This window comes from Eutrigla gurnardus (genome assembly GCF_963514095.1).
Source record: "Eutrigla gurnardus genome assembly, chromosome: 9".
Taxonomy (NCBI): Eukaryota; Metazoa; Chordata; class Actinopteri; order Perciformes; family Triglidae; genus Eutrigla; species Eutrigla gurnardus.
The window spans coordinates 6,608,851-6,625,628 of record NC_139923.1 but is presented as its reverse complement, the minus strand read 5'-3'; the positions used below and the strand labels follow the sequence as shown (position 1 = coordinate 6,625,628).

At 40.5% G+C, this 16,778-nt stretch overlaps 1 protein-coding gene across 1 annotated transcript in view; it reads left to right on the top strand.

The window, feature by feature from the left end:
* Positions 1-16,778, top strand: part of zfpm1 (zinc finger protein, FOG family member 1) — a 102,224-nt gene that overhangs the window by 55,446 nt on the left and 30,000 nt on the right. The gene's annotated exons all lie outside the window — the stretch shown is intronic.

The window sequence follows — 16,778 nt, the reverse complement described above, 5'->3', positions numbered from 1 at the left end:
GTGATATTAATGCTGGTTCAGTCATATACCATTCGTTCGATTATCTCCAGTAAAAGGGCTCCTGGTTGGTCCTTAACACTGGGCATAACTTTAAACGCTAGATTCTGGACTCAAGTGTTAGTCAGTTGGGTTGAACTGGTGGTTTGCATTGACTAGCTGGACATTTAAAAACAAAAAAAAAACAAAAAAAACAGTTTCATTTGTAGGACAAGAGTAACACAAAGCAAATTTTCTCCTCGCGTTAATCAAGCAAGTTTGACCACGTTGTGCGTCAGTTGTGTTAGTAGCTGCTGCATCAACACTCAAAATCAACTGTTAATCCTCCCACTGTGGCGGCAGAGTGGACAATGGAGGGGTCGAAGATGCAATCAGCTGTGTTATCACTAATGGTGAGTGAGAAGTCAGCAGGCAGTCGATGGCAGTATCCAGCTAATTCTTTGGCCTGAACTATGATGCTTTTTGTATTCCGACTTGCGTTTTGAAAGCAACTTACTTTTCTTAGTGTCTCCAACTTCTTCGTCCTTTACGAAAGAATGACACGAAAAAAGTGGAAAATGTTTGTGTCCGTGTACATGAATCACTATTCCATGTCGTGACAAGAAAGTTGAGAGGCCAAAAAATCAAACGACAGGCATGGAAGTTGAACCTGCTTCGGCCCCATCCACCACCACAAGCTCCACACCTGTACTGTCCATGCAGCTAGGTAAAAAGCACTGCATGTTACCATTACGGTGTGCTGCAGAATAGGGAGGCTAAGTAAAGAAGAGACAAATAATGTTTTGATCCCTTTTGTATTGTATACATCTGATATTTTCCAATTAAAATTTGAGCGGCCAATAACCAGTATTGCATCCAGATGCTGAAGTTGTTACAGATTTGGTTGTTTTCATCCCCAAATTCTACAGACTGAACATTTCCCTCAGGATTCCACTCTGGTTAATGTACAGGAGTCATTAAAGCACCAACTAAACACTTGGGAAATAGTATAGAGGGGCTAAGTCCCGCCCCTTCCAGAGTCCCCCTTGGGACCTTGTTTCAGAAAAAGTATAGATAAAGTATGTCAGTTTAAAATTATAATTGTACATGTACAGAAAGTCTGTTTGTTGTCATGTCACATAGTTTAGTGTAAAACCATCAGTGAAATATGTCTCACACAACGTACATCACCAACACAGCCGCTAGCTTGTCTTGCTAGCTAGCTAACTTAGCTACGTTCCATCACTAATGTTAAGTTATCTTACCTGATGTGTTTCATCGAGCGACTCTTTATCAGAAGAGAAAGAATGAGAGAGACCTGTTGTAAGTGTGAGTAACATTACATCCTGGTACCCAACACAAAGAGAGAGATCCCACTTACCTCACCGTTGGCTGTGAAGTCTTTAGAATTACTTGTTTTCACAGTCTGATACTTCAACATTTAGGCCACAAAATGAGACTTTATTGACGTGTAAAATGATCCTTTAAATGGATAACATCACATGTGTAATTCATGGTACAAGTCTAACAGGGACATTATGTGTCTCTCACCGTTGACTACTGTACAAATTTATTCTGAAATAGTGTCCGGTGGGGGACACAAGATGGCTGTCCTCCTGGGGATTCTGGGATACTCCAGCCAACATAGAATCATTTCAACAGTTAATATGCTCTCAAGTGGATATAAGCAGCCTGACATGGTTGTGTTAGTGGGTCTGTGTTGCCTCTTTCAGGGTCCGTTGTGTTGTCCTACTGTTCTCCTGTCGCAGATGTGGATGTGACAGGCCGCGGGAAAATTTATTCAAGTCGTAACACAAACACACACACACGGCTAAGAGGAGATAACAAGTAAATCGCCATAATTTTATTATTTATTTCCTCTCTTATCAAGGTTTGTTTGGTTATTTATTTCTCTCTGTCTGTTGTCTTCAATGAGTTAAACAATGCAAGAAGATTACCGCACTATCTTGCATTATTTCCTTTTCAAGCTGCGCACGTTTTATGTATGTCTGTGCATGTGTGTGTTTATGTGTGTGCGTGCACGTGTCTTTTAATTCTAATGGTTGGAAGAGAGGATGTGTTCATTATCGTCCTGTCCCAGCCTCGTCCCTTTAACAGTAATTGAAGCGATATTAATTGCTGCACACTGCTGGTTGATGGTAGCACCATGATGCTGCACTGATAGGGCCGTTGGTTTTTGTTTTTCCCTCCCCTCCTCACAAACTAACTGCTCGGTGAGCGAGGCGGAGGGATGGAGGGGGAGGAGGGGGGGAGAGAGAGTAAGGGAGAGAGATAGCCCCTCTATCAGCTCCGGAGCAGGCGCTGTCTTTATCAGGAGCACGATTGGCAAAAAGGAAACTTTGACCGGTCTGAATTTTTCTCTTATCGTCAAGTCCCCCCTCCTCCACCTCCCCTCCCTCTCTCTCTCCCTCCCTCCCTCCATCCATCCACCTTCTCCTCCTCTGGTCTCTCCATCACCACTAACAACCCCACTAACAGCCCTCCTCCCTCCCTTCCTTCTCTCCACCCTTCAGCCCCTAACAGCATACATCTCCCCCTCCTTTTCTCTTTTTATTCCGTCTTCTTCTTTTTATTCTATCTATCTTCTTCTTCTTCTTCTTCTTCTTCTTCTTCTTCTTCTTCTTCTTCTTCTTCTTCTCTTTTGTTTCTCTTCTTCTTGTTTTTTCATGTTCTTGTTCTTCTTCTCCCTGCGTGTCACAGTGTGGCTCGTGTTCATATAAAGTGTTCACCATGTATCAGACATAAACCGATGGAAATCAAAGGGGTTTTATCTCCTCTGGGAGTGTTGACATTCCACTTGTTTCTCTGTTTTTGCCTTTTAGACACTTCTCCTCCTGCCATCACTACTTTCTAGCTTCTCATCTTATATCCTTTGGTTGCTTTAAGGGGAGACACAGCTGGTCAAAGGCAAAAGAATTAACGGATACATTCCCAGCTGATGACATGTTGTACATGATTTTTTTGTATTTGAAATGTTACGTTGAAATGTTAAAATGTGGCATCATATAATGGTAACATTCAGGAGAAATCTACAGATGCAAATAGACAAAGTATTAAAATAAATGTTTGCTTTCTACTCGTCGTCCTTGAAAATTATTATTATTATTATTATTATTATTATTATTATTATTATTATTATTATTATTATTATTATTATTATTATTATTATTATCATCACATGCAGGACCAACATCACTCTAGTTAATGACTGCAGTGCTGAGTTAGGTTTAGGGGCCATTTTGATAACGTAATGTTTAAAATGTGCTACTTTATATATAATGTGAGCTGTCAGGTGACAAATAATTCACCCTGATTGGAATTTAAACTAATCACTTATTTGATTAACCTGAAAAACAATCAATAATACAAATTCCAACTATTTGCATTCATAAATAACAGTAGTTTTGCGAGTTTTGAATTGTAGAAACCTGTGTTCATCCCCAATTTCCACGATTAATTGATTTATCTTTTAGTCTACCAAATATTTCAAATATATGAAATATGTCAATGTGATTATTCAAAAATCTCATTTGATCTGACCACTAGTCCAATTTTGACACCGAAAACCATCAAATTCTCACATTTCAGACCCAATTAACTGTTTCAGCTTCGATGGAAATTAGTTCTTCTTAAGCAGATCAATGAGAAAATTGTCTCCATTATGTTTTATGTGACAGTATGATACTTTTTTCTCTCTGCTTTTCTGTGACATCACTGCAGCGGTCAGCTCATAGATTTAGCTGGTGTTCCAGTCATGCAGTATGTTCATTTTTCATCTTTTGTCCACTTTTCCATTCTGTTTCTCCATAGATCCTCCATCTTCACCTCCATCCATCACATATTCTCCTCTTTTCCTCCACTCTATGTGTGCCGATAGCTTTGTGGACAAATCTTTAACTTATAAATCCCTTGCAGTCTTATGGCTATAGAGAGTTAAAATCAATTTAATATTAATCTATTAATTATATTTCAAGTAAAATAATGATTATTTCTAGTTTGTAATACAATAATTCCTAGATATGAAAATGTTAATTTCCCTTTCTGTGCACGGTTTGTGTTCCAACCTTATCATAATAATCTCTTAATTTATTCAAATAATTTATTGAGATAATTCTTTGTCACAGTCATTATTGTTCAGACAGCCTTATATTAACATAAAACTGAGAAAACAACAACAGAACATTTTTAATCCATCCTCTGCTTAAAGATAATACATTTCATTACTGGACACAACATTTTTCAATCCACACATTTAACACTCGTCTCCTCAGTCAGTGTGTAATGACTTGTTTATATGTCTATCTAATAAATTCCTTAGTCATAGATGAAAGTCAATGCGACTCTTTTTGTGTTTCTCTCTCTCTTTCTGCCATTTTCTGCCGACAGCAGCTATCAAAGCACTGGCTTTGTGGCTTCCATTGATATGGAAAAAAAATATTAAAATTAAAGAGATGATAAACTTGGAATGGATTAGGGGTTTCAGCAATTTTCAGTTTCTTTTTTCCAGTGTGTATTTTGCCTTAAAACAATCAAGATGGTGCATGTGCGTGTGCGTGTGCGTGTGTGTGCGTGTGCGTGTGCGTGTGTGTGTGTGTGTGTGTGTGTGTGTGTGTGTGTGTGTGTGTGTGTGTGTGTGTGTGTGTGTTTGAGGAGGGTGATGGTGGCATGGTGTCTAGGACAAGTCTAGGTGGGAGCTGGTTCCTATCAGGGATGGTATGATATGCTAAAGCCACCGTTTTAATCTACAGTGTGTCCATACTGCATGATATGCAAAATAAATTATGAAGAGAAGAAAAAAAAACTATCTTTTGAATGACCTTGCAGGCTGGAGGGTTCGATACCCCCCCCCCCTCACTGCTTAAAATTCTTGATATGCAAATGGTTGTCACAGTAATCCCTTGTCATTTGCAGGCTGGCTGTCTGGCTGCCGGTCCTCACACATCCTTTCCTTCCACTACTGTGTTTGAATCTATTGTCAGTGGCCGAAGGCCGTGGACAAATCAATGGAAAAATCCACCAATTTATGAATGTCAATTTGTTAGTATCCAACTTACTTCATGGAGGAAAAGCCTTCAAAGCTACAAGAAAAGGTTCAATGGTGTTTGGGATGATAGGGGAGTGTGTGATTACACGTTCCCGTTTTATATTATTTTGTTTAAAATTGCTTAATAAGTCACTCAGTGGACAGAAAATTAATCTGCTACTATTTTAAAGAAAAATAACCTTGACTTTTCATACTCTCAGCTTCTCAGCTGGATTTCTTGCCTTTTCTGTATGGTTCACATTTTTTTCATTCTTAGATTTTTGAAAAATTGGGCTTTGTGAATTTTAATTTGAGAAAGTTTTCCTTTCATCTCTGGTTTGGCATAATGTAGACCAAACAATCAATCAATTAATCATGGCATCAATTTGCAGATAGGGTAAATAAATAATATTAAGTAGTAGTAGTTTGGCTGGCTTCCTAAATGTCCCTGTGCTCTGAATTTGTGAACATTTACTACTTCAGTCAATTAACAATATTATCACAATCCTTCAGTCGTGAAGTATCACGATACTATGCTGCAGTTACCCCTGGAGAATTCCACCCCAAGGAACCGTACAGGTCCATCCTCTTTCCAGCCAACTATTGTGTGGCGACATGAATGGGAAAGGAGGTCCAATCACACCTGCTGAGTCCTCTGGGGGCCCCAGGAAGTCAGCCGAGCGAGGCGAGCGTTTTCCTGCTTGCCCAGCACTCCTCGCTCCTTATCCTCCTCAGCAGAGTTATTTAAATTACCTCAAATAAAGCATAGTAATGGCAGGCATAATAATGCGTATTATTATTTACCAGGCGCTGTGTGTGAGTGTGTGTGTGAGTGTGTGTGTGTGTAGTGGGTGGGTGTCGGGTTATCATACAGTAGTTAATTATAATGGGGCATGAAGGCACGCTATCACCGCTGGGAGACTAATTTATTTGGGTTGAGGAATGAGAGATGTTGGCTGTGTCACATTTGCATACTGCCCCCCCCCCCCCCCAACAGCACAAGGTGCACCCTCATCGCATTGTCCACGTGTGATAAGACCTTTGTTTCTCTGTTTGATCCATCTAGTCATGGGTGGCTGAATGAAGCAACCGAAGGATAAGATGTTTGTGTAAAAGCTCCCACTTTTCTGCACTGTTTGCTCATCTCTTTGTGGAGCTATTCATACAAATCCAGGACCTCCAATACTTTCTATCCATTCCAGGAAAAACCGGACCACAGACTTTTTTCTCTTATTTTTTCTCAACAACTACTGTAGATTTTGTGTCGCTCAAGACTTTTACAAGGTATCCTTAATTCAAAACCTAACTTACACTTGGTTCAGACTACAGCTCAAATACGGTAATTTCCCTTCACTGGTTGCAGAAATCCAAGATGATGGCCAAAATATCGAACTCAAGACTCCAGAACCGTAGTCCCCAAACCAGCAGGTGTAGTCTGAACCAGACATGAACCAATGGAGGAGGTTGCATTTGAATGAAATCTTGAATCGGTGTCAACACTTAAATATGGGTTGCAGTTCTGTGCGCGTTGTGTGGCAAACCAGTAGCAGAGACGGTTAGCTGTGGCATCGAGGTGAGATTAAAGAGAGTGAAGGAGGACAGAACCAGAACGGTGGGAGGGAAGGGGAGAAAGAATAAAGGGGCAGGTGAGCCGAAGGTTAGAGAAAGACGAAGACCAAGAGAAGTGGTTTTGAATAAAGAAATACAATATTGAGTTTAGAGTGCAGAGATAACTAATGAAGGGTAAAATAGGGGTGAAGGTTTAAGGATCAATGAGAGAGAGATTTTAGAAGGTGCTTTCCTGATAGTCAAATTAGAGGTGAAAGAATAGGAAGTGGCTAAGGTTAAGAGAGAGAATGATGAGGGAGATATGATATGAAGAAATGACTAAAGTACGAAGCATAACAGGTTTTTGAGTTTGGTGTAGAAAAGGCTCAATGCTTCGCCAGACAATGATGGACCTCTGCATGAATGTATTTGTATCATCAAATGCTCCTCGCTGCCGTATTTATGTCTAGATGACCTTATTTGGAGTGTTGATGGAGATGCTACAATGTTAGCATAGCCTAGCACCAATCAATCCGGACTCCATTCAGAAAACAAGCATTTTAGAAGAACTTTATTTATTCTTTATTGTAATTGTGAGGGGCCAAGCAGTTAGGCAAGAAGAGTAACACAGGTTTTTATTTTACCAAAAAATTATCATTTCAACAAACAGAAGATAAACAAACAAAGAGACCGAACTTAATCTCTAAACATAACTAACTCAAAAATACAACTGACCACCTATACGACAAACAAAGGGGACTAACAATAACACTAGTACATAAACTACAAATAACAAACAAACAACCAAACATTTATTCCCAAAATAAATATAATCCTAATTAACATTAGCCAACTAAATATACTTAATGTAATATACATCAGAAGTCCAACATCTTGGGAGACAATAAAACTAACAGCTAAATAGTTTGTTTTGGATTCATCCACAAAACGTACAAAGCAGCAATAGTGGTTATTTCGGCAGTGTTTGATGAAACGTCTAGCGCTAGCGAAAAATTGTGTCTATATGTGTTTGGTTTGAACATGGCATAAAATAATAATTCTATATACAAGAAAATTATTGAATAAATCACAACACTGTTTGTATGACTGCTTCTTGCGTGAGGCCCATCCAACCCATTATTAGTGTGAGCTTCTTTAGAGCAGGGCTGACCCACATCCACCCGTTGCTTGCACACTTAGACATGCTCACTCTCACGGTCTTCTCTGCAGCCTTCCTCCATATCTCCACCCAGCAGACGGCCGTGTCTCTCAGGAGGAGGGTGTCCCTGCAAGCTCCCTGTCAATTCCACCTGTCAGTCAAAATGCTTTGGCATGATGATTGGTGGGTACCTGTCCAGAGGGCTTGTGTTGTCAGTGATGCTCTGATACCGCAGAGTAAACTCGGCAGTTGGGAATTAACTCAGTGGAAGCTTGTTTTTGTCCCATGAACACATGGTTGAGAAAACTTTTGTATGTGGTTCAGCAGTAAGCAGGAATGTCAGACTAAATGGATCCATCTGTCTCAGATGAGGAAAGACTTCCTTTGCTAGCACCAAGTAGCCACGCAGAAGTGCCAACAACTGCACTTCATCAAATGGCCACTTGAGGTTCCAAATGTGAGTCAATCCCAGGTAACACCCTCCGGTTCTCAAGAGTAAGGCCAAGGCTGAAGTGCTTTAAACTGTCATTCACTCGGCTGGCCATCAGGGGGCGACTCCTCCGATTGTGAAAATGATGCTACTTCTTACCTGATACATTATGGTCCATTTAAATTCAAACAGACCATAAAGCAGTGGCTGCTATAAGAGCTGGGCTACCTTGACATTGACATGACATTGTTTCTACCATGGCGTCCCTGCTCAGATGACTTAAACACTTCGTTGTAAAGTTGATCTTGAAATATGAAGCTAACATTGTTAGCAGCTTCACATCATAAGCCAGATGGATCCAGATCCAGTAAGGTTGCTGCTCGGGGTGTCGCTCTGCCGTTTGTGTTCATCAGATCCACCTGTCGCTCCTCCACAGTTCAAATATGGTCACTTCCTTCACTGGTTGCAATACTTCAAGATGGTTATGGCCAAAATGCTGAACTCGAGGCTTCAAAACCGTAGTCCACAAACCAACAGGGAAGTCACCATGAAGACGCCCACTTCTTATAGACAGTCTATGATCACAGCAATCAGAAGCATGAGGGTGGATTAAGGCCAGTTCCGTTATTTTCCAGTATAATCAAGATCGGGACCAGTACACAGTGGTAAATAACTGTCAACAGATGAAATAGACAAAGGTGAATTAATCTGCTTCAACACTGGAAAACATCTGTGTGTCGTCCTTGTTCCTCTTCTCATATTCCTGCTTCATTGTTTTAAACTTCATCCTGCAGAATTGATTTATATTTATTTTTTGTAATTGCCATAGGTAAACTGGCAAACTACCAGCCTGGACACTGCAATCCTGATGTGGGTGTGTGAATATTCCCCCTACTGCCCTCATTATGTGGAGAGCCTCTGGACAGGACTCACTGTCTGTATATCATCATACTGATACCGGCTGATACAAGAGAGGAATAAAGTAGCTACTACAGGACATATTACGACGATGTGATGGATTACCATTATAAATGACTATAAACCATGAGGTGTAAATACAATGCTGACAAGTATCATAGGATTATTATGCATCAGATAGCTGTGGCCCGAGGCATTGTGCTTTCACATTCTAGTGAGCGTGATATCTCATGGAGCCTCGAGGGAATTTCTTCAAATTTGCATAAACATCTTTTTGGACTGGTGGATAAACCGATTCGATTTTGGTGGCCAAAGGTCACTGTGACCTCCAGAGTTGCAGACTTACTATACTAGAAAAGTATGACGCATCACCCTGCCGTGAACACCTTTAATCACTCGCGGTACTTTGCATTAGTCAACACATAAAGTCCAGGTCCAGGTTTAGCTAGCATGGCTGACGAGAAGGATGGAGTCAACAAATGAATTAAAATTAATATTAAAGCAGGACATGAACTGCTGTAATCCTCTAAATCTAAATAATAAATTCAACTCCTGACCCCAGATTGATCCATTGTGGCAGTTAGCAGCAACACAATCTCATGGTTTTGTCATTTTTCTGTTGGACAGAACTTCAACAAGACATAACCAGCACATGAACACACTCGTGTCTCCTACATTTTCCCCATCTTCATATCTCTTTCTTATCATGTTCTGTCTTTTTCTCTCTGTGTCCTCTACAGTATCTCTCACCCACCGGTTTCCTTCCTTTATTAGACAACAATCTCTTGTTTTCCCATGAGTCAAGGGAGTTTGTGTGTCTACAGCAGCATGAGAAAAAGACTATTACCGCTCTATAATAATCCACATGGTTTTTTTCCATTTGTCTATCCAGGAACTTGGTTTCTAAATGGAGCTTTCAGCATTTAAAACGAACCAGAAGTATTTAAACGGGTGATCAGTGGAAACGATAGTGTTTCAGGTGGTGTGTAGGAAGAAGTATAAAACTATAAACTTCAACGATATGGGGTTTGTTTGTGTCTGTCATTAAAACAATGTAAAGACAATTTGGATCTTATTTCATGGTGGACACATGAATTAAACACATCCATGTGCCTATCTAAGGTCCTTAGACAAGGTTTTGTTGTCTAAACCTAATATTTGTTTTGTTGCATAACATTGTCATTCTTCAAGTTTTTAAGATTTTTATTTGTCACACACACAGCAGGAACATAGTTCACACTGAGCAATGAAAGTCTTGCAGTTTCCCTTCACACAGTGACCTGTCGTGCTGTGCAGACAAAAACGTCCTTATTAGTCTCAAAGTCGAGCTGAGGACAATGGAAAAAATGGAAAATTTGTGTCCATGTACACTAAGCATTAGATTTCAATGTTCTGACTCTTTCACAAACTGTCGTGAGCCTGTATACAAGCTGTATTATTAATTCTATTGCTTTAAGACAAAGTAATACTAATCGATACGTCGTGAAAACGAGTGTGAAAGTCTTCTCATAACCCGAACCCTCCTGCTTGTTCACGTCCCCACCGCTCTCTTCTTGCTCTTGTCTGTTTAATTGATGAACCTCTAAATGACCCTGAGTGTGTCGAGCAAGCCTATCACTCTTTAACTTTTCCACGTCTCCTTCCCGAGTCCACGCTGCCGATACCGGCCTGATTGAAATGTCCTTTTTTTGCGCGGGAGCCAGAAGGAGTTGTTAAAGCAGACATGAATTAATGATTGAATTAATTATCGGAGTCACATACCGTACAATTAATTTTGTGGCTTTGCCTCAGTCTTTTTTCCTCTCCCCCTGTCTCTGCACAGAGAATGTCAAGAAACATTTTCTAATTAATTTATGTGTGATTATCAGGGATAGTTTCTGGAAGGTCTCCACTTTCAATTTGTGACAGGCTACAGCGGAGGAGAGAGAGGGGAGCTGGGAGAGGGAACGAGGGAGCAGCTGTGCTCGTGGTGTGCGCGCCCTCTCACACACTCTTGCACTTAGATTTTATTTTCCTCCCAGACATACAGCTTCACATTAGAATCGCTCGTTCTCCTCGACTAAATCAGGGTTTTACTTTGAAACTGGATGTTGGGGTTTCTGACTGGTTTCTAAACATAAAGATGGAGAATAACGTCTTCACTTCCTTTAGGTGCGTTCAACGTCGTCCTGCTTGTTCAATGTGTGGGACAGATGGTTAGATGGGCGGTTTCCATAGCTACAGCTGTAGTGGGCCTCTTCTATATACTTGCGTCATGTGTTGGACTGGTTTTCCAGTAAAGACCATCGGTGGAGTAGTAACGTTACGCAGCGTAGAGAGAGACAGACTAACATTTAACATTCACACACTCTGATCACACTGTAGGAAACAACACTGATGTAGTCGGACTGACAACTTTGTTCACATTATTTAATGGAAGTGAAACATTAAAGGAATTAGCTGGTTGAGTTGTATAAACTTGTAGCATAACATTGCCCCGAATGACAGAAATAAAAATGTAGCGCAGACAAGAATGTTGTTCTAAGCAACACAAAAAAGTATTATTTCTGTTGTATGTACAAGAAATGAGTAAATTTGAATTCCATGACTATTTCATGACTGTGTTGTATAGAGAGTAGGTTGTGTAGCCTAATGTCATCCCGATTTTGTTAAAAAAAAAAAGTAAATACATTAGTTATACGTAAAAAGAAAGTTTAAGAATTAAAGAATCTCTAAATTCCTGCTAAATTAAAACGCTGTCATGATGTGTTAAAATTGTATTTTGGAAAACTTTAATGAATGCAGTTGTTAGAGGAGATTGTTATTGGTTACATCAGTACTATCAGCGAATGGGATGTTCAGGTGTCAGAAACTCGGGAAGGAAAACGTAGTTTGGGACATTCATAAAGTGTATTCATTACACACAGAGTGGGGCTAATGGGGAGTTAAAAGGGGCCCAGTGGGCCGGCGGGGGCCCTTGTGGTTAACCACACTTCCAGCCATTCAAATCAATTCAGTTTTATTTATAGTGTCATATCACAACAGAAGTCATCTCAGGACACTTAACACATTGAGCAGGACTAGAATACGCTCAAAATTTCCAGAGTTAATACATTTTCAAAGTCCCAACATCACCCAGGGGCGTTACAGCGACAGTGGAGAGAAAACCTGCCTTAATAGGCTTTTAGGCAGAAATCTGGTGCAGCCCAGGTCCTTGGGTTCCAACTGCATTTGGTGTTGGTAGTATAGTAGTAGTAGCATTAACAGTAGTGGTGGTATTAACAGAAGCAATAGTATTAACAGTAGTCTATGGCAGCAGGAACAGCTATTCATGGCTATGCGTGAAGTCATTAACATGGAATGAGTGAATCCTCTTGGGACAATGCTCATCACGTGATTCAACATTTAGATGCTCCTCTCACACCAACATGGTTTTAAAACAGCGCGTCGATGCACACCGCTTCCTTCCATCCGTCTTGTGACTGGCTGGATAACGCCGGACTCGCTTTCTCACGCACATTCATACAGTGGCACCTTTTTTATCAGCAATAAATAAAACTCCCCACCAGCAGTCAGGTGATTGAAGTCCAAAATGAAGATTTTGCATGTGAATGTCAGCATTCTTTGCATGTGTTTGTGTTCGGTGAGGAGGAGGAGGAGGAGGAGGAGGAGGAGGGGGGCTCATCTCATCAACAGTAGCCCTGTCACTTGTTCTGTTTTCACCCCCTTGGTCCTCCGCACAGAGAAAAAATGCTTTTAGTCTTCTCCCCGTCATTTTATCTTTCTTCACATATTTGTGAATTTGCATGTTTGCTTCTTGCTCTTTTCTGGTGGTGTATGTATTTTGTAGATAAAAGTTCAGCAGTGCAGTTAAGAGAAATTAGTTGGGTAAACAGTGGTAAATGTCAATGATAAAGTTCTGTTGAAGCTCATCTGATTAGCAGGGCGACGCAGGTGTCTTATCTTGCCTGTGCAACAGAGGGTAAAATGGAAATGATTGCGTGGTCCTGAGCAGTAGATGCCTATCCCAGAAATGTCTATCTGCCGCTGAGCCGAGCCAGCCGGACTCGAGGGACCCAGGGGTGCTGTATGGAAGATCATGGTGTGAGAGAGAGACGGGAAAAGGAGGCACAATCAGGTCTTGGTTGTTGTAAGATTGAGGCCTTTTATCAACCAGCATTATAAATGATGTGAACTGTCATTGATGTGGAAAGCTGGGGAGAAAGCTTGAAATGCAAATTTTCACTTTTACCAAATAAAGAAACATAGGTGATACATTAATCAGTTTCTGATTCTCAATCAACTATAAATCAGCAGGATAGCACCACATTAATTGTTTCATGTTATGAGGTATTTTCAACTTTTTACAAATCACCATCATTATGGAGTTATTTCAGCATCCTTTTGATCCGTTTACTGCTGTTAAATCACAGCTAAATAGTTTATTTTGCGTTCATCCAGCTGTAGTAAACCAGCTGACGTGTGTCTTACTAGATCCAGTGAATGCAGCTTGGTGTAATTCATGAGCACCTATGGATGATGTTATGACCTCAGACAGGACGGTGTTTGGTTAACTGGCGTATCTGGGATTCACAACATGTACAAAGCAGCGATAGCTCCACCTCTTCTCCGGTGCGTCGAGCACGAGCGAAACAAATAAATACAAATCCCGCAGTCAAACTTGTGTGAGTAACAGGAGGTGAAAATTCACTTTGCATTGGTGTGAACACTCCTCGACTCTGCATTATTGATTATATGTGTGTATACCATGTCAGTAGTTTTATATAAAAGACGTATAATGAGCAGGTATAATTGGATTTGACACCAGATTCATGTGTAAACAGCACACAGCTTCTCTGAAACTAAAAGAACTACAGTATTTGTTCTGTGTCTCCCATGAGGACTAGAGAGAGATGTGCAACTGGATGCGTTTGGGATTTGTCATTCAGCAGAGGTTAAACCCCACCTATTAGTGCGGGGTCGGAGTAGCACGCAGATAAAGATTTCCTGTTGTGCGGTGTCAAAAAATCAATAGCTCTGCTGCGATTCGCTCATTTGATATCAACAATAGTCTTTTTAAAAATCAATTAGGCTGGATAGAAGAGAACATCAGTGTTGGGTTCCACCTTTCTTTTTCCCCCTTTATTCTTCGATGATATCCAACCAGGCAGGCTGTCTGCTGAGGTGGCTCCTCCCTATTGGATGAGCAGGTACGGTGCCCTCATGCATGCTCCTTGCATATGACCCTTTGCACATCAAGCTCACAATGTTGCAAAGTAAGTGATTTAGGGCACAACCCCGAAACACAGAATGACTTCGGCCTAGTGAGCCATGATGATCTGTTTTTCAAAAACATTTCGTATAACAGAGGGAAAAACAAACAAATATATGCATTATGTATTAGTGTGAAAGTCATGCTGAATGACACAAAAAATTGTCAATTTGTGTCCATGTACACAAATCAGTAGATTTTCATTTTGTAACTTGTGACTCTTTCTCTCAACTACTCTGCTTTTACTACCGTTTATTAAATTAAATTATGCTTATGTTGCACTATTTACTCACTTATATCTAGTTTATTCTTTGCTTTTTTTTCTTACATTTTTCGCTTTCAAATCCTTTGCAATGCATTTCCCTTCTATGTGTTTTAGTTTGAATTTCCTTGAGAGGTGCAATACAAATAACCTGCCCTGCAGGAACAGGAAATAAAAGTGGACCCAAGCTACTCCCATGTGGGACTCCACATACTATAATATATTTTTTTCTTTCCAAATAAGCACCCATTTTGAAAATGAATAGCTAATGTAAACTTTTTCACACAGACGGAGAGCAGTGGAAAATAAAAAAAGAAATTGATTAGAAACTTCTGAATGCTCTTGATAAGCACTGTCAGCCTCATAACAAGCTTCAAAATCAGATTTTCCATCTTTGGGTAAAGGTACTGTTGAATTCTTCCCCAAAGTTATGGACCGTTTCCACCAAATAAGCATTTATTAATAATGTGACATATCAGTTAAGATCAGCTCACCTGCAGGTTTAATTTATTTTCCTTCTAAGTGAGTATAGCCTACCTGGAGATGTATCATCAGAGAACGCAACAATTAATCCACCTAATGATGAAGTATAGAAAAACACTCTAGGCCCTTATTTTATTCCCAGCAGGGCTTCATGTTAAGTAGACGCCCTTCTTTTTGTTGGTAAAAAAAAATCCTTATCAATGTCGTACGGCTTGATGACGGCTTTACTCTCACTCACCCTTTCACTGTTATTACTTCAATCCATCCATCGTCTACTGCTTATCCTGTATTCAGGGTCGCGGGGGGCTGGAGCCGATCCCAGCTGACATTGGGGCGAAGGCAGGGTACACCTGGACAGGTCGCCAGTCTATCACAGGGCTAACATATAGAGACAAGCAACCATTCACACTCACATTCCCCCTTTATGCAGAGAGGTGGCCATTGGGATAGAATCATGTAGTCTGAACCAGGTAGCCCTAACGTCAGGGAAATTTGCAATAGTTTCTTTCTTTCTTTCTCTCATCATTTACATTTTTAAGTTTGTATGTTAAGTACATCAGCATCTAAAACATTACATCACATCAAAGTACGTCTCCAATCATGGATTTCATCTTTAAAACATGCCTCATGGCTTTAAAACAAAATGGTACCGATCCAGAAGTCCTGGAACAATATGATTAACACTGTTCTAGTCTCAGCTAACAGCTGTTTGGCACCTTCCCCCACCCCCCCTACACACACTCTCTCCCAACCACACACACACACACACACACACACAAACACACACTCATCAGTTAATTGCGTTAGTCATTCCGTTAATGGCGGACTGATTGTTTTATTGTGTTGGCTCGTCAAAGAGGCCTGGATGGCCCAGTGGCTGCTGAAGCGTCCACATTGATAAGCCTTTGTGCTGTCTGTGTGTGTGTGTGTGTGTGTGTGTGTGTGGCTGGTGACAGGGTGTGTGTAGTGGTGTGTACATGCATGTGTGCACAGTGATGGTTTGGCTGCTGAGTGTCAGCGTGTCATCCTGTGGACATGTATCGTTGGGCGTGTATTACTCATGTCGTGAGGACATAAATCACACTGTGGGGTCTTCCTTTTGGGGAACAACGTCCCATCATAATGTAAATCCTTACATTTTTGGTGATGACTTGGTTGAAAGTTAGGTTAAGATTAAGGTTAAAATCATAGCACGGCTCTAATTTCCAACCAAATCTACCGATGAAATTAGACACAGCATCTTTTCTGAATCTGGTTCTCAGTAACGTGAAGTGGACAGAAAAGAAAACAGTCCGAAGGTAAGAGTGACCTTCTCTTCACAAACACGATTTCAACACATCACAAAGATTTCTACCGTTACTGTGATGCCTTGCTGGTTTTAGCAGCTTTCCCTCATCAACTTCTAACAGAACTTCATCTGAATATATTATCATTTAGTGTTTGTTCTGGAAGCCTCTCTCCATCTCCCTGCTGTAGTACCACTCTCCACCTGAACAGCTACGGATGGGCCGACGAGGGCGCTGTTTTACAAAAACTTTTGATTAAACGCATATTTTGAAATAAAAATACATAACATTTTAATTGTTTTAAATAATAAAAGACTCATTCCATTACATTTCTTGATGTTTTAGATGTAATCATCTCGGTATCAAGATATTTAGCCTGGGAATCGTATCCAAGTCACTATTAACACTAGAACAGATGGGA